This window comes from Jaculus jaculus (assembly GCF_020740685.1).
Source record: "Jaculus jaculus isolate mJacJac1 chromosome Y unlocalized genomic scaffold, mJacJac1.mat.Y.cur SUPER_Y_unloc_2, whole genome shotgun sequence".
NCBI lineage: Eukaryota > Metazoa > Chordata > Mammalia > Rodentia > Dipodidae > Jaculus > Jaculus jaculus.
The window spans coordinates 2,851,062-2,874,781 of record NW_025423387.1 but is presented as its reverse complement, the minus strand read 5'-3'; the positions used below and the strand labels follow the sequence as shown (position 1 = coordinate 2,874,781).

The 23,720-nt window shown below is 37.1% G+C and overlaps 1 non-coding gene across 1 annotated transcript; it reads right to left on the bottom strand.

Annotated features, from left to right (window-relative positions):
• Positions 1–20,940: 20,940 nt before the first annotated feature.
• Positions 20,941–21,050, bottom strand: LOC123457206. The gene has a single exon (XR_006634942.1). It is a non-coding gene; the product is annotated as a U6 spliceosomal RNA (small nuclear RNA).
• Between the last annotated feature and the right edge of the window lie 2,670 nt (positions 21,051–23,720).

The window sequence follows — 23,720 nt, the reverse complement described above, 5'->3', positions numbered from 1 at the left end:
AAACAGTAAGAAGTCAAACACCCCACTCACAAAATGGGGCAAAGAGCTGAACAGGCAATTCACAGAGGAAGAGATACAAATGGTAAACACACACTTAAGAAAATGTTCATCATCCCTAATCATCAGAGAAATGCAAGTAATTTTTGTAACTAAGCTATACATGTTTGAGGAAGCTAGGAATATCATAATACTTCATTAAATGAATAATTTTGTTCCTTTCTTAAAGCTTTCCTTAATCCATTCCTTCTTTATTGAAGTGTTTTTTTTTTTTTAACTTTGACATGAGCATATAGTTTAAAAATTTGGAAATTTACTTTTTATTCTTCCTTCTTATGTCACGGGTGGTTAGAAATTTCACTCAATGTGATTTTCAATTAGTAATGGAAAAACTTGTAAAGTCATGTTATGTAATGAATGCACTCTGGATTTCTGTGCCCTGGAGTGGGCACTAAATGGGCAGCCATTTCTCATGGTGTATCTGTACTTCATCCAGATTTTCTGTAATCCTTGGGAAAATCACAGGGTTATACTGGAAATCTTTGGATGCAAATCAACTTAGCTTGGTTGGTCATTTAAAAGGTACTGTTGAAAACCCAGTTGTTAATATTTCAAATCATTCATGTATGATCTCCATCTGACTTGGGTGTCACAGGTACAAATCATGACATAATGTTCTTTTGATGCTTTAGACTTTAGTGCCAAGGCCATATGTTTCTCCCACAGTTATCATTTTCCTCTGACATACATGGGGTTAAAACTCCATTATATTCATGAAAGGGACTACAAGGATGTACCTCAAATGTAAGTTCAAATGCATCACGTGCTATATTTATTGAGAATGATTCTATGGTTACATGAAATCCATTCATTTAATCACAGAAAAAGGTAGATGAATGAAAAAGGGCATAGGAAGGGGAAGAAAGGACTAAGGGGGAAAGATCATGAGCTCACTTGAAAAGGGAAAGTACTGCTAGGAATGGAGTCTATATGATTCTTGATCAGTTGTGAAAGTGTTGTTGATGTTGTCCTCATCTAGAGGTCGCTGAGAAATGTTAAATAATAGTGAAATATAGGTGAGAAGAGATTCAGAACATGATGTTTCCAAGAGAAGAAATGAAATCATGTGAGCATTGTACTGCAAAGATATCTAACTTTCTGATAATAGCACATTATACCATGGGTGGCCATCTACAGATGGCCATGTACAATTTACATTTGCATATCTCCATGGATTTGCAAAGTTGTGGTTATTATGGTATTCAGGATAGAATTGTGGGGTCCTGAGTACACAGTAAGGAGTAAAACACCAAGAAACTTACAAGCATGTGGTAGCCACCCATAGAAATGTTGAACCTCATTGAAAAGTAGGAGTTATTTTTCAATGCAAAGGAGGCCATTGGTGAAAACAATAAAGAAATGTAATAACAGTGTTTCAAAATGCATTCAGTTACCAAATACTTAATTAAATTACTTCCAAGTGCATTCACATACTAAGTCACTTAAGTTCTGAAATTACAAACACCTGGTGTCTATCTTAGATCAATACATTACATTTTATCATAGCATTTTCCATTTGTAAGTATTAATGATTTGTTGTAAATGATTGAGTTAACATTACTAAATCTAATTTTATGCATATTGAGCTTTTAAATTATTTTTTGTACTCTCTACGTGTGGTCTTCATTGAAGATAGGTGTCTGAGAAATACAATGAAGTGGAGAAAAAATTTTAAGTTAATTATGTTTACTTAATACTCTTAAGAAATTGGGCTGTTGTATTTTTGGCTTCATTGGGAATGACAAACCACAGTGAATTGCTCCCAAATGTGGTGATTTTTAACGTAGAATAAATGACAGTGACTTTACCAGCTTTGGTGACATCTAGAATATTTTGATTAGGAATGCCATGATTCTTCTTCAGCTTCTTATATTCTGCCATCATTTCTTCAGTGTGCTCAACACATGTAGTGTATTTCATGTAAGAAAGTCAGTAGAGATGTCACTTAGAATATTTCAAAATGAAAGGGATGCTTTCAAATCCCAGAGTATATACTGATTAAAGTTGTTTTCCTCTGTTAATACCCCAGTGTTCACTACTAGCCTCCCTCCAAAAGACCACATGGCAAGGGCATCCTGAAGATAGGGGTCATATCTCCTGGTATTCTAATAGGGAACACAGAATCATTTTTCTAGTAGTGCAAAAAGCTGCATACATTAACGGCCATTTGTTGTGTTATCAGTGCCCTGAAAGATGAAAATTTGATAAAACACACTCATAATTTGCTTGTGAATGGATCTGAGTTTCCAATTATGACAAATCGTAGCTTTACATTGATGCCCACAAATAGTTTGGAATCCACTACCTGGTGTTCATGACTCAAAAATTAAAATGATGTTGCAATGAGATTCACTGTTCAGCAAGGATATTTTATCTACCATCTCTTTGATGAGTACAAAAAAGAAAAAAAAATATATATATTATAAGAATTTGCATGCCCATTATAAATGAGATGTGCATCTAGTATCAGGAGAGGCTTAGAATCAACCTGTTGGATGTTTTGTATTGACAGTGACAGCTTAATCTAGTTTTTGCATTTTATGAGATAAAATGCATTATTTACAGTGTCCCTAACTACTAAAGTTTGTCTCATACAATAGTGACTGCCATGGTAGACTTTCCTAGCAGCCATAGAGGAAGTATACACATGTATGTATATAAGTATTTGCACTGAGCTATACTTAGGTAAATATGGAAGTGCAGGTCCTCTGACCGGTGATTGTGATGTCTGGAAACACATGTGTGAACTCTTTACTACACCATTTACATTCAGGAAAAGAAATCCATGAACACACTGATCTTGTGGCAAAGAAAACATTATTTTCACCACACATATATATATATATATATGTGTAAGTAATACATATATATATATGTGGTGAAAAAATATATATATTACTTACACACTGCTGAAATGAAAACAATGTTATCATTATGCTGCCCCAAATAATTGATTTTTAAGAACATGTTGGTATCAGACACATATGCCAATGTGAACATATTTACATATGTGCCTGAGGAAAAAAGATATTTTTGCCTGGATTAGGTAAAGATACGAATTGTAGTACTTAGTTTGTCCTATTGTATATTGAACATGCTTTTGCTTCAGTCATAGGTTCTGAGTGTCCCTTAACTTGCTTCACTCTAATACTCTCTAGTTGCCCTTGCTGAATAAGAAATTCCCTTATGAACAACAGAAAATAGAAAAAAATAATATCTTTGTTTCCAGTTATTTAACATGATCAGAACACAGGCTGATTCAAAGATATAATGTAATTTCTATCAGAGTCTATATACATGCAAAAATGACAATTTTTGTCCCAGCTCAGGAAAGATGTATTTTCCTGGATTTCCTAAATTTCAGTCATACTTAATGAGCTGATACCTACCTGTCTCACATTAAAATAATAGTTATTTTGTGTGTAAAGTAGCTTTTATACCACTTTTTGATAGACATGATAACTAATATTGGGGTTTTGGAAAATAATACATACATTTTACCAATAATTGCAAGATATTTCCAACATGCACTACTTGGATCACTTCAAGGCATAATTTACACACATATGTGCACTTGATATAGATATTACTAAATATATATATATATATATATATATATATATATATATATATATATATATATATATATATATATCATAAGACATAATTATATAATAATATAATTGACATAATAATATTATACATAATATGTGGTGTATAATTTATGTGTTATATGTTTTAAATGTTACATCAATATAAGATTTATTAAGATGTACATTTGTCAACTATTTGGAGGCTAATTGTACTAAGGACTTAATGCCTCAGAGCAAATGGGCCTTCCATTACAACATAGAACATATATGCCAAACTTCATAGTGTTAAGCCATTTTGTTCATTCATCAAAAACATTGGATAGAAATTTATGAAGTGGTAATTTTAATTTTAAAGTATGCCTTTACATTTATACACTGTGTACACTTTTTATGGAAGAAATTAATGCCTGTACTTTTGTTGTATATTGTAATGCATCTTGGATGGTTGACTCAGATTATACATTGCATGACTTCTCGATTAAACCAGTTGCATTGGTTTGAGGAAACCACAATCACTTCTGTGGAGCTAGCTTCTTTGTGAGGACTTGATTCACAGAAGTTGGGAAATCCTAAAATCTGAGATCATTTTTAAGGGTGTCCACTATGTCTGCTAACATCATACTATTAACAAGTTTAGTTTTCTTCATATTTTTTTCTCTTCTATGAAGTGGATAGTCCTTCCAAGTCAATTCATACATCATCAGTATGTTGTACCTTATCAAAAATCCAGATTCACAGTTTCTACCTATCATGAATTAAACCTTCTGCAACAGGGACAAAAGTGATTTTTTTTCTAGCTAGTGGGTATTCTTAGCTGTATCAATTGATTTGATGTTATATATTTTCAGGGTAGGAGCTTAAGGTGTTAGGTGTGTCTCTTAAGACTCTCAGAGTATCTACAAAGGTGTTCCTAGGGGTTGAGTTTCCCTGCTATGGGAGTATTCAAGTAGGCTGAGTGGAATAAAATACAGGTAAATTCTAAAATTTAACTAAACACTGTACACATTCAATCAAAAACAGCCCCGAGTATGTATGCAAGAGTAGTTATTATAATGACCAGATCCTCTATCAACAAAGAGGTTAAGATTTCTGGTCTGTTGAGGGATCCAAGTCAGCTTGCAACCAAGTGAGACCCTTCCCTAATGCAAACCCAGTTACCTTGGATGATTTTGGTCTCAGTCAAGTTGCTGCCTGGGTCGTCGGGCTGCTGTTCTGATTTCTGGAGCTGGGCACTGGCTTTTCCTGTGGGGCAAACTGAGCCTGGCAAGTGTGGCCCTGCAGATCAGCACCCCTGCTGCTGGAACTGCTGCTGCTGCTGCCTTTGCTGCTGCTGCTGCTGTAGCTGCCACTGCTGCTGAAGTTGCTGCTTCTGTGTCCACTGCTGCTGCTGCTACTGAAGCTGCTGCTGGGTCTGCCTCTGCTGCCACAACTGGAGCTGCTACTGCTGGGTCTGCTGTTACTGGGGCTGCTGTTACCGGTGCCGGAGCCACTGATGTTGCTGCTGAACTATGCTCCTGCTTGGGTCCTGCTGTCGGCCCAAGTTGGCGTGGCCAGGTCCTGGGACACTGCTCTGTTCACCAGAGCTGGGCTCAGGCGGTGGGGGAGGGGAGGGAGCCGCAGCTGCTCTGGGTCTCTCGCTGTTCCACATGTTCTTCTACCTCATGGTCTGCTCCTCCGCTGCTCATTGCTGCTCTCCCTTCACTTTTCCCGAGTTGCGGAGAGCGCTGTGTGAGGGGAAGCTCTGGCACCTGGCTTTTCCTGCGGCTGGAGCCAAGTCTGGTGGCTTTCTGGTGCCTCACTGCCACCACGGATGGCGGAGCTGCCGGAGCCACTTTTGCCAGCCTGTGTGGGCTCTGGATGCTCTGGATCTCTTCTACTTCTCCACTGCCACTTCAATTTCCTATACACTTCACTTTTTAGTAAAAGTGTGTATTTTGCTGAGTTTTTTTGGTCTTTTGTCCCCCCTAGGCTGCTTTGGCATGGTACCTATGCCGCCATCTTAACTGGAAGAAAAAGTGATTTTTTTTAACCTGTGTGTTGACTAATACAACTGTTTGTTTGTTTGTTTGTTTTCTCCACAATTGCTTAAAGGTATAAACCACTATTACTGTTTAAATTGTTTGTGTATTAATAAAAAATTGCCACTAGTCAAGTAAAATTAAAAAAAAATTAGAAAACGGGGCTGGAGAGATGGCTTAGCGGTTAAGCGCTTGCCTGTGAAGCCTAAGGACCCCGGTTCGAGGTTCGGTTCCCCAGGTCCCACGTTAGCCAGATGCACAAGGGGGCGCACGCGTCTGGAGTTCATTTGCAGAGGCTGGAGGCCCTGGCGCACCCATTCTCTCTCTCTCCCTCTATCTGTCTTTCTCTCTGTGTCTGTCGCTCTCAAATAAATAAATAAATAATTTTTAAAAAGTTAGAAAACTCCATGCTATATATGAAGGAAGTTTCATAAATTGCCAATATCAGATGACTCTCTCCCAGCAATTTTTGTGACTTCCATTCCATCTATAATTGTACAAGCCCAAACCAAAAAATGCTGCAAAACATCTTCCTTAAGTATACAAGTAAATGAATAGACTCTGAGTTCAGAGAATTTCACAATATGCATTTCTAACAAGTACCAACTTGCTTTATGAATTTATATAGCCATTCTTGTTAAAGACTATATTCAATTGATTCTTATAATGTGCATTGTTCTTTTTATTTGTTTGTTTTGTGTTTGATTTTTTTTCTTCTAGTTTTGTGTTTTGAAGTAGGGTCACACTCTAGGCTAGGCTGATCTGGAATTCACTACAAAGGTACAGGGTGACCTCAAATTCACAGCGATCCTCCTACCTTTGCCTCCCAAGTGTTGGGATTAAAGGTGTGCACCACCACGCCTGGCTTTGATTTTCATTTTACTTATTTAATTTTCTTAATTTCATTTATTTTATTTTCATTTATTTATTTGAGAGAGAGAAAAAAAGAAATAGGCAGAGAGAGTGAGTAAGAGAAAGGGCATTGTAAGGCTCCAGCCTCCACAAACGAACTCCAGATATCTGCACCCTCTTGTGCTCTGGTTTACGTGGGTCCTGGAGAATCAAACCACAGACGTTTGGCTTTGCCATTAAGCCATCTCTCCAGCCCATCATGTGCATATTTGAAGTTGCACATAGTTATAATTACTTGTTGAATAGTTGGTGTAATATTTTTGGATTGTTGCAGGATGAAAATGTGGTTCTACACTGAGGTGCTTATGTCAATAGCAGGAGGCCATGATAATTATACCCACTTACGTATTTAGTATAATATTTTCAAATCCACACTCTGATAAGGATCACAGAAACTATTGAGCATCCAAAAATGCTTTTGGTTGTCAATTTTCTGTTCAACTGGTTTAATGCCTTCTAGACCATTCCCAGAAAGAATGACAAAAAGTCAACATCTCAAGCCCAAACAGTCATCTGTCAGATATTGAAAATAGTGAAAGGATAGCAAACAACACCATCATGAAAAAAATGTTCTGTGAAGGGCTGGAGTGATGGCTTAGCTGTTAAGGCATTTGCCTATGAAGCCAAAGGACCCAGGTTTGATTCCCCAGGACCCACATAAGGAGATGCACAAGGTGGTGCATGTATCTGGAGCTCATTTGCAGTGCCCATTCTCTCCCTGTCTATCTCTCTTCTATCTCTCTCCCTCTATCTGCTTGCAAATAAATAAATTTTAAAAAGTCCTGTGAAGATTTTTTCTAGCCATGCTAAGGAATGAAATACTCACATCAATCAGCAAAAGTCAGAGGTTTGTAATTGGCTGCCTGAAGTCTGTAGAGTTGAAATACTACATTTTCGCTAAATACATTTAGAGGTTTCCAGCACACATTAATTAATATTCCACATTTGTTTGGCTTGAGGAAGTAGCAGGATTACATTACAGTTTACAGTCTAAAAAGAAACTGTGTTTTCACATTTTTTCTCTGTCCTCACATCAACGTCCTGACAATTGTCCCCCACTTCTGCGTGACTTCCCATGCAACATGGTGTTTGCAGCTCCTTCCCACTCTCCTTTACAGTCTGGCATTCAATAACCATTCTCTTTGACTTTACACCAGGGTGCAAGTCAAACACAATTTATCTGAATGCAGAGACTTGGAAAACACCTGAAATATATAGTAACTGAACTGAGTGTTTCATTTTTATATCTTATTTCTGGTTTTCCTTTCCCTGCTGTTTATTCACTTGTTGAATATATATGTGTATTCAGTATGCATTCCTCTGTGTAAGCAGGTGTGCATGTAAAGCCTGAAGATGTGTGTGAGTGTTCGCATAAATGATGCAAAGCCACACTGCACTCAGATGAAACTGTTTCACGCAGCTTTATGAAGCCAAATATCTTGGAGACTCTCTGCTTCCCCAGCACTGGGGTGACAGACATTTGCCAGCAGGTCTCTATTCTTACATGGATGCTGGGTCCTAAACAAAGGTTCTCAGACTTGCTCAGGACATACTTTCAACATTAATATGTCTCCTGAGAGTAGTTTGGGGAAGGGGGATTGTTTTTGGCTAGCTGTCAATTGGATCCAGGGAGAACACAATTATAGCTTGAAGCTGTCACTGAACTCATTTTATAGCTTAGGCTATCCCTGAACCTCTGATCATCTACCACCTAGTACATGTTGGTTGTGATTTCTGGCAACTGATAGCACATTAAGCTTGTGCCACATTCTTAGGTTCAAATAATATTCTGATTTTTTTCTGTAAGTATGTATTTGGCTGCCAACTTTCTTGCTGTTATCATAACCACTTTTGTGCAACGAACTCATGATTCTCTTTCCCCTAAGGAGAAATATTCATTGTGATGTATTGATATAAGTACATGTTCTCACTTACCCACAAATTTCGGGAGCAATTCTGAATTATAATTTTTAGCCATAAAGGCTTGTAAAATGTCAGTCTTCCATCCCAAAATATTGCTACAGTATCTCTCTTACATTAGGAGTGCTCCACATATTCACCCAAGTCAAGGAGGGCTGTCTTGCAGATGATGATGTCCTTCTCCATGGTGAGGAGCAGATTCTCCTCTCCTCCTGGTCTTCATGTTGATGAAGTGCATGATCATTTTCCAGGCTGGCTCTGGTAGATATTTTCTTACACCAGCTGTTCTAGAACTCATTATGTAAAATTCTCAGTGTCCAAAGTGGTGGAGATATTCCTTTATTAATCACTGTCATCCTGGAATATGACTGTGTTTCACCATGCCTTCCTACTCTTACAACTTTATGGAATCTTCACTAAACATTACTTGTATTAATAAGGCAAGTGCCTCTTGCTATGGGAGCACACTGCTTGCTATAGTCCTTACACTTGGGCTGGGAATACAGGAGGCTCAGGATCTCGAGGTAATCCTCAGCTAAAGATGAGCCCAGCATGAGGCACATGAGACCCTACATATCGAAAGGAAAGGAATTAAAACCAATGACAATCAATGGGTTTGGTGGACTTTCATCAAATTGTAGGTTTACACAGAATGAAGTTTTCTCACCATTTGTAAATAGTGAATGAAATCAATGGAACTCAGTATTATCTTTCCAACTGTGAGCATCTACAAGGTATTACACAATGTCTTTTGGCCGGTGTGGAGTTGTATCATGACTTCTAAACTTCAGGTTGCATGAGCTACCAACAGAATCTCAAATTGTCATGCAATACCATATGTCAATGTAAATTTGACAAAGCAATTTAGGTTAGCATTCAAATAGGTCATTTCTAGTAGTTAAACATATTTGAATTACCTCATATAAAAAGTCATAGACATTTTCTTATAACCATGATAAAATGAAATATTTCAAAAGTAAAGCCTGAACAGTCAATTTTCTTTCATTGCTGACAGACGATTAGAGGCCAGGTAGAGGGTGTGAAAATCCGCTGAGAACTGAAACAAGAATGTCCAATTGTTATGTACATCCATTTCTCCTATTTTGTTCTGCAAATTGTGCTGTCATTAATGAATTTTATTTTCCTCACAGGAAAACTAAACATATCTGTTTTAGAGATGTAATTGCTAATTCTTATGGATTACAGCCATTATTTAAATTTAGAAAATGGCTTGATCCAATGAACAGGACATAGTATTATCAAGATGAAGATAGATTCCATTTTATGAAGCAGCTATGTGGAAACTCAGCAATATCCTTATAGTTATGTTTTTAAAAACAAATTAGGATATGATGTCTCCCATCCCACATATATGTACCCCTTAACATCTTTAAGTTTGTTTTATTACACACACAAAAAAGTGAGGAAAGTTAATTCAGTGTAGAGACTGTAATTTCTCACTTTATAATTTGAATAGCCCAAAACATAGCTATAATTACAAACAGATATTATGGGATGCTGTTCCTAATTAAAACCACAACGAAAAAAAATAGTAAATATCCATTCACTCTCTGTCTCAAATCAATACAAGAAATACATCATACTGGAGAGATGGCTTAGCAGTCAAGGACCTTGTCAGCAAAACCTAAGGTCCAATGTTCAATTCTTCAGTTGCCATGTAAGCCAGATACAAAAGATGGTGTAAGCTCACCACAAGGTCATACATGCACAGATATTGTGCACACACAGGGAGTTCCATTAAGTGGCTGACAGCCCTGTAGTACCAATTCTCTCTCTCTCACCCCCCTCTCTCTTTCTCTCTCTCTCTCTGTCATAAAAAGACCACTTTGTTGGGCTTCCCTAAATAAATAAATAAAATTAAAACAGTTAAAAAGCACAACATTGTCTTCACCTGCCATGGGTCACACCTGTTGTGAGTGTCCTTTATTATGGATGAAAACATAATCTAGGGATGGAGGGATGGCTTCTCAGTTAAGCTTTTTGACTTCAAAGCAAAAGGACCTAACTTTGATTACCCAGAACTCATGTTAGCCAGAAGCACAAGAGGGAGTACGCTTAAAATCATACAATTTGGGGATATACAGGTGTGGTGGCATACTCCTTTAATCCCAGAACTGGGAAGTTAGAGGTAGAAGGATGGCTATGACTACAAGACCAGCCTGAGACTACAGAGTGAATTCCAGGCCAGTCTGGGCTATAGCAAAACCTTACCTTGAAAAAAACAACCACAAAAAAATAGACATAAAGGTAGACCCCCTGTAGCCATTAAAATAGGGATATGGTGATCTCAGAGATGCTCACTGTCTGACTCCACAGAACTTTGGAATTTTAACTGTGGACTTCTGGCTGGTCCCTTCACCTTCGAGAGGTACCTTCTGCATGCTTGGCTGTTCATCCTATCACTACAGCTGTATAGTTCAGGAACTGACTCTGGGAGCTGGTGATAAGGTCTTGGGACTCCTCAGTCCACTTTACTCCTGTCCTCATTGCCACTGAAACTGAGTGAACTGGTAGCCTCATCCCTCTGTCCAGGCCAAGTTAGAGGCAGACATCGCAAGGCCCTGCTCCTTGTGTGCATGTCATGAGCACAGTTGTCATGTGGGAAGTGCTGAATATATTGTGTGATGAGCAGAGCTATTGACTCCTGCCTGATAACTTTTTAATTGATGCTGTCATGGGAAAAAATACTAAGCTACAGGATTCACATGCTTTCACAGCGATGGAACAATATGAAATCACTTCTGGGTGAGGTGCTCTTTATTTTTGCCACACCAACCACTCTTGTCTCTTCCTGTCGTTTAACACACTGAGGAGCTCATCCTGGTCATGTCAGGTAGGTTTTTCCTCTCAATTAAGGTTGCACAGATGCTAACAAGTTTGGGAGTATCTACTGTGTCCTGCTCATGAAGATCACATTTTAGTCAACTAGCCCTTTTACTGCCTCTGCCCTTGTCATTTATTGTGCCCCACAATACAACAAAAATTAGGGATGGAGATATGGCTTAGCAGTTACATGCTTACATGTGAAGCCAGAGGACCCTGGTTTGAGGCTCGATTCCCCAGGACCCTCATAAGCCAGATGCACAAGGTGATGCATGCATCTGGAGTTTATTTGCAGTGGCTGAAGGCTTTGGTGCACCCATTACCCCTCCTCCTTCTGTGTGTTTCTCTCTCTCTTTTTCTTTTTCTTTCTCTGTCTGTTGCTCTCAAATAAATAAACAAAAAGAAACAAAAATTTTTTAAAAAATGGCACTGGTTTGGGCAGATGTGATGAGTTTAAAATTTCTGCATCTTTCATCTCTAAATGAAGCCCATCCACACTGGAGAAATTCTGTGTTGCACTCAAAACCCACAAAATTGTTGAGTAAAGTACCAAATTTATTGCCGTGTTTGTTGTATCCATTCATTAGCATTGAGAGTTTTTTTTTTTTTTTTCCAATATTGGTTGCTAAACACATTTGTTTAAGTTGATCTTGGGTACTGGCATATGTTTTAGGGTTTATTTTCCCCATTGTTTCTATTCCTTATTCTTGCTTCAAGAATGATGCTAGCTTTGGGAAGGCTGGCACAATCCCAATATTATGGCATTTTTAGAATAATTAATGACACTTTGGTATGGTTCTTTATAAACATATCAGAGACTCACCCTTGAAGATACTTTTTTTTTGCCATTATTTTAACATTCCTTTTTAAACTCTGAATTTTGTGTCTTCCTTTTTTACTCATATGTGCAGTTTTTTTATTTATTATTGATAAGACATAAGTGCTTAGGAATTTGCAGTTATTTTTCACATCTCACAAATCATTTCCTCTTAGAGGAAAGAATTTGGCATATACTTGACTTCAATAGTATCTAAAAATCACTTTTGGTAATATTTCTTCATATTATATACTATATTAGTCCATGTAATTCTGTCTTTTAATTCTCCTAATTAAAAATTTTTTTGTCCTTTTTTTTTTTTTTGAGGTACGATCTCACTCTAGGTCAGGCTGAACTGGAATTCATTCTGTATTTTCAGGGTGGCCTCAAACTCTCGGCAATCTCTCTACCTCTGCCTCCCGAGTGCCATGTTCAAAGGTACGTGCAACCATGCTTTGCTATTTTGACCTAGTTTTACAGATGTTTTAAAAACACATTTTATGTTCATGCATATTTTCCTCACTTATACAACAGTTATCTTGATTTCTGTTCTACTCATTTAGGTTCACTGACTTCTGTTTTCTCAGTCTGCCCTGGCCAGCAGGGAGTTAAACAAGGACATGAGGGGAAAGTAACCTGGATGGGAGACAAGAGACACAAAGAAGGAGACCAAGTCTATACTCTGATCAAGGTCTCAGATTTATTCAGACAAGCACAAGCTTATATACAGAAAATAAAACTTTCCAGACAGTGCCTACATGCCTAAAGTCTGCTCCACAAATGCCTCCCTGTCTGAAGACTGTTTGCCAAGGCCATACGATAAGGTCTCTGTGCCCAGAGATCCAAAAACAGCTTCAGTTCTCATGGTCAAAGAGCAGCTACAGCTCCCAACATCAGTCATTGAGATTCAGTTATTTATCTCATAGATTTCTATATTATTAAGTGAAACAATGCCTTATTCACTGGTTTCAATGAATTATTTTATTTTATTTCCCTCTTGGATTGCTTGTGCCAAGATATATTTGCTTGTTTGGTTTATTCCTAGATCGTTCAATGGTAGCATATTCATTCTTTTCCTCCTTTCACTTTACCATGTACATTTCTTGCCCAAATGGTTGTCAATTTTCACAAAATTTTGGTAGAACGATGGTGTGTAATGACCTTTGCTGGGTGGAAAGACCTCCCACTGTATGTGTTCTTTAGATTTTTAAAGTGACAATCCCAGAGTTGGATTTGGAATATGTGGGGGAAAATCACCCATCCTAGGTCAAGTTGTGTACTCTGAACTCTGGTGCCTAAGTAATGAGTTTTCAAACATTTTTGGTAGGATGCAAAACACACTTGATTTTCATTTTACAAAAAAGAGACATAAAAACTAGGTGATGTGATTCCTCGAAAACTTATTACATTACACTGCTTTATAGACATTTTATTTTACTTAATTATTATTATTAATATCATTTTATTTTTTTGAGGTAGGGTTTCACTCTAGCTCAGGCTGACTTGGAATTCACTATGTAGTCTCAGGATGGCCTCATATTCATAGTGATCCTCATACCACTGCCTCCTGAGTTCTGGGATTAAAGGCACACATCATCACACCTGGCACAGAGACATTTTAAAACACCTTACAGTGAACAACCTCTAGCCATTGCTTTCCTGTAGTGTACTTGAAACATTTAATGCAACCATAGAGTAACAGTGTTTGTACATTGGTACCTCTAGTCCAGGTTCAAATGCATGCCTATGATTCATGCTCTTTACACGTGTTTATTCATAATGCATACACTGGTACATGTAATCAATTCATTTAATCAGAGAGTAAGCTGTAAATACTGAATGTGTTTCGGGAAGGGGATGGAAGGAAAAGGCCTGAGGGAAGGATCAGAACTACATTGGGAAGATGAAAATCCAACAGCCAATGAAAGATGATTCCAACTCTGTTTATGATTCTGGTTCCACAGAGAAGTGATGTTGCAAAGTAGGCCTATGTGATCATGACCTAAAAAATAACTGTAAGTGCTTGTGAACTTTTGGTTAGGTGATGGAAATGAAAATACAAATGAAAGCATGTGAGTTTGACTGGGGAAATGATGAAATCAGTTCTCATGATGACAATCATACCTTGGACCCTATCTGAAGATGGCCATGCACAATTTATAATTGCATATTCTCCAGGATTTTACTCACTGGGTTGATTCTGGTGTTCAGGGTTTAAGTGTGAGGTTCTGGGTATATAGTGATATCTAAAACACTTACAAGCTTACATATTCATCAGTGCCACACATAAAAATCATGAATCTTGTTGAATATTAGGCCTTATTTTTACCATGCAAAGGAGGTATACACAAAAGAATTCAAAGAGCTTACAACTATATTTTGTATTACATTTAGCACCTAACTTACCCAGTTTTTTGTTTTCAAATGAAAGAAATCCATCATTTATCATATGTCATAGATATAGGTATAGATCTCCAACATGGGCTCCACTTTTCATGTATAAATAGGAAATAATTTGTCTTCAAATGTTTGTTTTCACCTAAAATACTCTTTAACTTATATGTGTCGTGAGTCATAATGATGATGTTTCTACTCACCCAATCAACGCCTTCATTTTGGACATGTGTCTATGAAATACAATAAAGAAAGAAATCTAAAATTGGCATTACATTGACTAAATATCCTCAATAGTTTTTAATTGCAGTGCTGCTGAATTGGAGATAAGAATAAAATAATCAGGCTGGAGAGATGGCTTAGCGGTTAAGCGCTGGCCTGTGAAGCCTAAGCACCCCGGTTCGAGGCTCGGTTCCACAGGTCCCACGTTAGCCAGATGCAGAAGGGGGCGCATGCGTCTGGAGTTTGTTTGCAGTGCCTGGAAGCCCTGGCCTGCCCATTCTCTCCCTCTCCCTCTATCTGTCTTTCTTCTGTGTCTGTAACTCTCAAAAAAATAAAAAAATAAATTTTTTTAAAAGAAGAATACAATAATCATGGGATATGCTGTAATTAAGGAATGCTTTCTCATGTAGAAAACTGAGTTTACCTGTTTTGGTGACATCTGGAATTTTGTTATGTGGAATATTATGCTCACTAGTCAGATTCAGGTACTGTTTTTGCATTTCTCTACTGAGACTGGAACTGTTTGCTGCATTTCATGGAACAAAAGACAGAAGAGATGGATATTGGTATCCTTACTAAAAAACAGCAAATGTTTCCTAACCGCTAAACCATTTCTCCAGCCCAGAAATAGTTTGAATACAAAACCAATACTGTAAGGACAGGGAGAGAGTAAATATTTTCCCCAAGATTATCCTGAGATTGAGCCATATCCCACTGTTGTTTTATTATTTTTTTCGAGACAAGTGATGTAACAGAAAATCTTAATGTTAGTGACCTATGTAAGACTCAGAATCTCAACATGGAGATTTCCATTTCCATCCTTTGTAGCAGATGAAACAGAAAATTCTTCCCCTTGTGTTCTTTTGTTGTTATGCAGAGCAATTTTGAAGTGCACATGTTTCAGGGTGTAAGGGTTTCTTTGCCTAACACCGGATTCTTTGCTCCACTTTTTCTGTCATATCCAAAATCCCAATGCACAGTCCCAAGGAATCTCTGTTTGTGTGACATGGAATGAACTCATTGTTCCTGTCAAGGGTTTACACAAGTTTTCTCTGTCCTGTGAGTCAGACACTGCTGAGCTGTTTGGCCTGGCTACATTCCACTAATGAAATGATGCTAATTGAGCCACAAGATGAAGTGGAAACTTGATTTGTTCACATCAAGATCACATCGAGATTCAATGGACAAAACAATCATCCTTACCCTGGCATCCACTGTCATGTAACAGATGGTGAAGCAAAAGCCATGTCCCAATGGATATGTCACTCCATTCACTGAGTCTTTCTAAAGTTGCTCTCCAAGTTTAAGGCTGTTCTTCTTATGCAAGCAAAGCATAATTTCATTACTAACAGCACAAAGTCAATTATCTATGTCCATTGCAAATTAGCTGATATTTGTTTGTGACAAATATTAAAGTAAGACCAGGTCCACACATGTTATTATAATTATAGATATTTCACTAAATAGGAACTCTGTTGACACATCCCCATGTGTATAGAGTGGGTCAGGGTGAGTGTTCAGTGTATTCTCTGTCCCATGTATAATTTCTTCTTGTGTGTTGTCACTTATAATTCAGTCATGTTCCTAGTGCTAACTCGCAAATTAACAACTCAGGTCAATTCTGTATTGTATAGCATTATGCAAACAGTCTCCAAGTCATTCTAACAATCCTGACTATACCAAGGATATCTGTTTATGTGTAGAACAGTAGTGGGACAAATGTAGAAAATAAGAGAAGGTTTTAGTTACTGGAACACAATATTGTCTCAGACAACAAGAGATTGTAATTTAGTGACCTCACAGTGTCAACTCAGACTTGAGGGGCACACAGCTGAAAGGGAAGATCGTCTCTCTTTTTTTTATTTTTTTTGTTCATTTTTATTTATTTATTTGAGAGTGACAGACATAGAGAGAAAGACAGATAGAGGGAGAGACAGAGAATGGGCGTGCCAGGGCTTCCAGCCTCTGCAAATGAACTCCAGACGCATGCGCCCCCTTGTGCATCTGGCTAAAGTGGGTCCTGGGGACCTGAGCCTTGAACCGGGGTCCTTAGGCTTCACAGGCAAGCGCTTAACCACTAAGCAACCTCTCCAGCCCAAGATCGTCTCTCTTTAAGGCATGTTTCCAGTGAAAGATATAGGAAGAAAGCTTAAGTGAAAAGAATTCCTTAAGGGATTTAAAGAAAGGACACTTATGAATTTTTATAAATGCTGATGAACAAGAGTTTACTATTGTAAGACAGGGAGTACAAAACTTATCCTGTCTTGGGAAAGAAGAGAGGTGTTAGAGTCAAGTTTGAGTTCTGGGTGGCAGTGATTTGGGCTGATGTGCCAACTTAGAACTTAGAAGAAAATAGCAGTGAATATATGCAGACAGCATATATAAAATGATGAAGTGTATCTAGTGCTGGGAGCTAGTACTTGCCAACAGGGCAGGTGCAGAGAGGATTAAAAATTCAACTTTGAATCTCATAATGTAGGTTATGTTATCAGTTAATAAAGTAGATTCATGACAAATGACAATTTCCATGTAGAAACATAAAACAAATAATTGAGGACCTATAGAGAGCCATATATATGGCCATATATACAGGTGTATATATGTATATGTGTATATGTATACATGTTGTTTGTTTTAACCTCTTTCTCATCTAATCCATATACTTCCTGATTTTCAAATATAAATGTGACAAAACACAGACAATACTATTTATTCAAAATTCTGCATATTTTTCTACTTCAAAACTGACTGGATTTTATCGCTTACTTCCCCACTGCCAAATGGGCTTTTCTAAAACAAGAGGCAAACAAAAATGTTTCCAAAGTGCGATAAGGACTATGAGATGGGGCCAGTTCATCTAAGTTTCAGTAATACATTATTTTATTCAGAATGCATCGACAGGTATATGAAATCAATTCATTTAATAACAGTGGGAGTTAGTAATACTAAAAACAGTAATGGAAAAAACATGGACAGGTCAGACTGGGTGAAGAATCAAAAATACTCATAAAGATGAGAGAACAATCAGTAATGAAAGATGATTACAAGTCTGTGGTATTTGACTCTGGTTCCATAGAGACCTAGTTGCTGTAACCATTGTGTATCTTCTTTTAACCTGGAGAATTATAAGTGATAGTCATTTACATGCCTGTGAGGTGATATGGTGAACATGATCAGTGCCAGGGTATAAAGAAATTCATATGGGTGTTGCTGGAACAAAGACAATGTGAATGAATACAAACTAAAACCAATGGGCACTGTCTTTGGGTTATCAAGTACATTTATGCTGGCATATTTTACAGGATCTACTACTTCAGATGACTCTTCTTGTCATGATAGAAGTGTGAGATTCTGTGTTTATAGTGATGCCCCAAACTCACAGTAATTATATGTACCTCTAGGCCACACATGGCAATGATGAGACTCATTGATATATTGTAAGTATACTGTTAATGTGATGTCAGCATTCAAAAGAGAATTAAAATGATTAATAATCAGATTTCAGATTTCATTTACTATTAAATTCATTAATTCTTTCTTCATTTAAATAAAATCACTATATACCTGGACTAATTTCATGTTACATGAATTATAAATATTACACCAATACACCATTTATTTCATGCTTTTGTATTAATAATTTTGAATGAATGGATTTCAAGTGTCACTTAACTTGAGCATTTGAAGAGGTGCGAGAGACATGGCTTAACTTATACAGTCAATATCTCCATTTTGAACACGTGTCTGTAAAATACAACAAAGAGAGGGTAAAGTGGTATGACATTTACTTCATAAATGCAATATTTTTAATCATAAGTATTCTGAATGAGAAATAGCTACAGAGGATGACAGAGATTCTTTAAACTTTAAGCTTTTCCTGTGGTATTTTCCTATGGTAGTACAAGAGTGATTCACCTGTCTTGGTGACATCCAGGATATTTTGAATTGGAATTTTCTTCTCATTAATAATCTTGTTATATTCTGTCTGTGTCTCTTCACTGATAGTATGGCAATTTGCTGCATTTCATGGAAGATAATTCAGAAAATATAGCTATTAGGATCCTTTCTAAGGATAAAACCCATCCTAATTTATGAACTATAGGTTGATCAAGCTTTATTTCCACAGTGGCACATTATTCCTTCTGTTCATTATCCCCTCATGTTGATAATGTAACCCAGCAAGGGAAACTTAATTGGAGATCAATTCATACATTCAGAATTATATCATTTTCTAGATTTTGGAAAAATGACATGAAAGTAATTTCTTCTCTAATATTTGCACTTCTAAAAGAAAGGAATTCTGTAAAGCATATTTAGAATTTTGTGATGATTGGATCTGAGTGTATCAACAACACTGTTTCTATTTTATTTCAATCTATGTTGTGGAATCTACTCTCTACTCTTTGTGTAACAAAATAAATGAACGAGGGCTGGAGAGATGGCTTAGCGGTTAAGCGCTTGCCTGTGAAGCCTAGGGACCCTGGTTCAAGGCTCAGTTCCCCAGGTCCCACGTTAGCCAGATGCACAAGGGGGCGCACGCATCTGGAGTTTGTTTGCAGAAGCTGGAAGCCCTGGCGCGCCCATTCTCTCTCTCTCTTCCTCTATCTGTCTTTCTCTCTGTGTCTGTCTCTCTCAAATAAATAAATAAATATTTAAAAAAAATAAAAAATAAAAAAATAAATGAACGAGGAAATCACCTAAAGTGTTCACATAGTCAATGAGTTCTACTATAGATTTTGTAAAAGTTTTACTGACAATTCCCATACATATGCAAAAATATTACTTGATATTAAGACCTTTGTTCTCCCTCCTCCTAAATCCGCCTGCTTTCTGAATCACTAATTCTTCCCAAGTCATTTCTATTGATATTGATGTCCGTATGTTCCTCTTTGTCTCTATTTTCAACAAAAACAAACAAAAGAAAACCAAAAGCCAAAAACTTCACATTTATTTTGACACAATAAATTTTAGTTCCATTATAGAAGAGATGTGAAGTTAACATCAGAAAACATAAATGATTCCACTGTTTTTTTCTTGTGGAAATAGCCCCAGTCCAACATCCTTTCCTGTGTTAGGTGGCAATACTCAATGACTCCATCATGCAATGATTTGTCATGACCTCACATATACCTGATCTTCAGTGTGAGAATCAGGTATTGGATATTGTTATATGCATGGTGTGTGTGTGTGTGTGTGTGTGTGTGTGTGTAGTATTGCAAGTCTTACTTGGGGGTGAGATCCTTCAATCTTTATGAGGATGTCTGTAGAAGAAGAATTGCTATAATTTTGTTTCAAAAGTGGGCTGGAGAGCATGATTCACATAATTCAGAGTTACAGAGGTACTGATACAAAAATACAGAAAAGCAAACCAACAAAACAGAGAATTACATATGTCTTATAAAGTTATGGTAAGGTTTTGTGTTATTATTATTTTTTTGTTTTGTTTGTTTTTCAAGTTATGGTCTTATTTGTTCCCAGGTATACCTTGAATTCGGGATGTAGTCTCAGGGTGCCTTGAACTCACATCAATCTTCCTACCTCTGCCTGTAGAATGCTGGGATTAAAGGCATGTGCCACTGTGCCTGGCACAAGTTATGGTAAGGTTTTAAGACACATGTGAACACATTCCTATACCATGTTAGATCATGATAACAATGCCTACACACGCATCCCCAAAGTACCAACGATATGGTATTTTCTCCAACAGAGAATTAAATTGAATACGTACGTAATACAACAAACACATGTTGATGGTCATATTCATTATAAAAATAGTTGAATTTTAACATCAAAAAATTGGTTGAGACAAAATACACTGAGAAGTAATTCACCTTTGGAACTGAGAAGAAATACGGTTTCAAGATTAGATGACAGTACCATATCTTTTACTTATTTGATTGTTTATTTTTTCTTTATTTAAATTGTGGAACACATGGATAGGAGAGACAGCTTAGTGGTTAAGACATTTGCCTTCAAAGCCAACAGACTGTGATTTAATTTTCTAGGACCCACATAAGCCAAATGCACAAGCTGGCACATGTATCTGGGGTTTGTTTGCAGTGGCTGCAGGCCCTGGAATGCTAATTCTCCCTTTTTCTCTCTCTCTCCCTGCTCTCCTTTTCTCTCTCCCCCCTCTTTCTCAAATGAATAAAAGCAAATAAAATAAAATATGGAATACAGCAGGAATCTGTTTGCCATTCTTGAACAGGGGCCATGTTAATCTAATCTGTATCATTCCAATTTTAGTAAATGTTCTACTGAAGTGAAGAGAATCTTATTTTTCTCATACTATTTTCAACCACATAATCTTAAGTAAAAACCATGTCTCTAATTCAACACATCCCAAATGCCCTACTTACAAAAGATATAAAGCTGAATAATTGTACTCATGTATGTATTGAGGTAATGGTAAGTCCAAGCTGTTAGGTGCAGGTACATGAGCATGAATTTGGTTACATCACATTAAAACTAAGGTCATTTAAACTCTTAACTACTGGCCTGAAGAGATGCCTTAGAGGTTAAGACCCGTGCATTTGAGACCTAAGTACTCAGGTTCTATTCCCCAGTACCCTCATCAGACAAGTGTAGAAACTGGGGCATGCATCTGGCATTTGTTTGGAGTGACCAGAGGTACTGGAGTGCCCATATTCTCTTTCTCTCTCTTTAGCAAACAATTTTTTTTTAAGTCCTTAACTGCTGAGTGCCTAAGGACAGCAGTGATATAAATAAAAGTTGGGATGACCTTACTGGAACATATTAACTACATTTGTCATTTACTAATTGTCTGGGTAGAACATATGCTTCCTATATCAATATTTAAAAAATTTAAATACAGATTAAGCTTTGATAAAATCATAGGAGATATAAACAGAAAAAGAAAATACTTAGCCATTTTGTTTCTGTGCCTTAAAAAGCCTATATTGAAACTGCATTAACTATTGACCTAAACTTGAAAATATGGCTGGATAATGGATACTTAAAATATTTTTATTTGTACACTTTATAGAAGAGAGAGACGGGGGGGGGGGGGAGGGGGAGATTGAGAATGGTCAAGCCAGAGCTTCCAACCTTTGCAAATGAGCTTCAGATGTTCCCCATACACTCTGAATCTTGCTTTAAGTGGGCACTGAGTGATTAAACTTTGGCCGATGGGGTTTGCAGGCAAAATCCTTAACCTCTGATCCATCTCTTCGGCCCTATTTTAAAATATTTATTTATTAGGAGGGCATTGGTAATGCATGCCTTAATCCCAACACTCAGGAAGCAGAGATAGGATAGGAGGATCATAATGAGTTAAAGGCCATCCTGAAATTAAATAGTGAATTCCACATCACCCTTGGTCAGAGTAAGACTCTATTTCAAATTCCTTCTCCAAAAAATTAAATTATTGATTGATTCATTCATTCATTTTAGAATGAAAAATTGAGAAGTTAGCAGTTAGAATGTTGTAGAGCAATGTTTACTATAGATTCTAAAATCTTATATTAATCATCAAAGTACCTATGGATACATTGCCAATTTTCATTAAAATTGCAGTCATTTCATCAGTCCATGGATTTCCCACAAATTCTAATCAAACACATGCAACAACTTGAAAGCAGGGAGAACATAAACTGTCATGTGATGATCACATCCCATCCCATAGGGCAACCTTAGAATGTGATATAAATAATAAATCTTGGGGTCACTGTATGAGTTTGCATTATGAGGACTTGATTTATGCTTTTGCAACTGTGAAAGAAAACAGTCTTAGGTTTTATGTTATTCTTTTTTTTTTCACAATGGTAGAGTAGGAACACAAAAATATCACTATTTAAATTATGTATTACTTAAATGTTCACTGTAAACTGAAATTTTCAAGGTCATAGTTGATGTCAAAGGGCTCTAATATGCTTACTGCATCTGAAAGTAAATGTCTGTGCCTTTTGGCCATGCAATGATTGAATAATGCCACAATGAGAACCTTGTGAGATAAGGGCTTTCTCAAAATGCATAGGCAAAATATAATACATTTTTTTTTCAGATCTTTTTGCAAGTACAATTTGTAATAATTAGCAGAATTTGTTGTTGACAAAAGAAGTCCATACATATGAAAATGAGAGCTAAATACCTTTTTATATTTTGTATGTTTGAAGTTGCTCAATCCTTTACACACAATGTTTTAAGAATGTCAAGTGGGGGGCTGGAGAAATGGCTTACTGGTTAAGCACTTTCCTGTAAAGCCTAAGGACCGTGGTTCGAGGCTTGATTCCCCAGGACCCACATTAACCAGATGCACAAGGGGGCGCATGCATCTGGTGTTTGTTTGCAGTGGCTGAAGACCCTGGCGTGCCCATTCTCTCTATATATATCTCTGCCTCTCTCTCTCTCTTTTTTTTTCTCTCTCTCTCTGTCTGTCTCTCTCTCTCCCTTCTGTAAGTCACTCTCAAATAAATAAATAAATTAAATTAAATGTTTTTTAAAAAGAATATCAATACCAGCATATCTGAATCATTATATTTACTTCTGTAATCCCCACTGAGGTAATTTTAACCAGACTCTTGGAGAGTTATGATATGGCTCATGAAGCATCCAACTGTTAGTGGCATTATAAACAGTAACCTCTCTTGGTTTAGTCCACAAAAATTGAAGTGGATCACCTGGAAGAGTTAGAAATAATAAAACTCTCATGTGGAAAGATGCTTCGGTCCAACACTAGCTCAGAGCAACAGGCAGTAAACAATGTGGCCATGAGGCTGAAGGCACTGTAGAGTTGGTTTCCCATAGTCACCCTTAAGGATCTGATACTCACTAGATTTGCTTCGAAGTAGATATTTTAAATTCAGTGTTTTGAGTCTGTATCAGTGGCACATTCCATCTTGTCGACACACAAATTGCAAGAAATATTATGCATCAGTTAATTTGCAACATACTACTGAACACATGAAAAAGAATTGACTACCC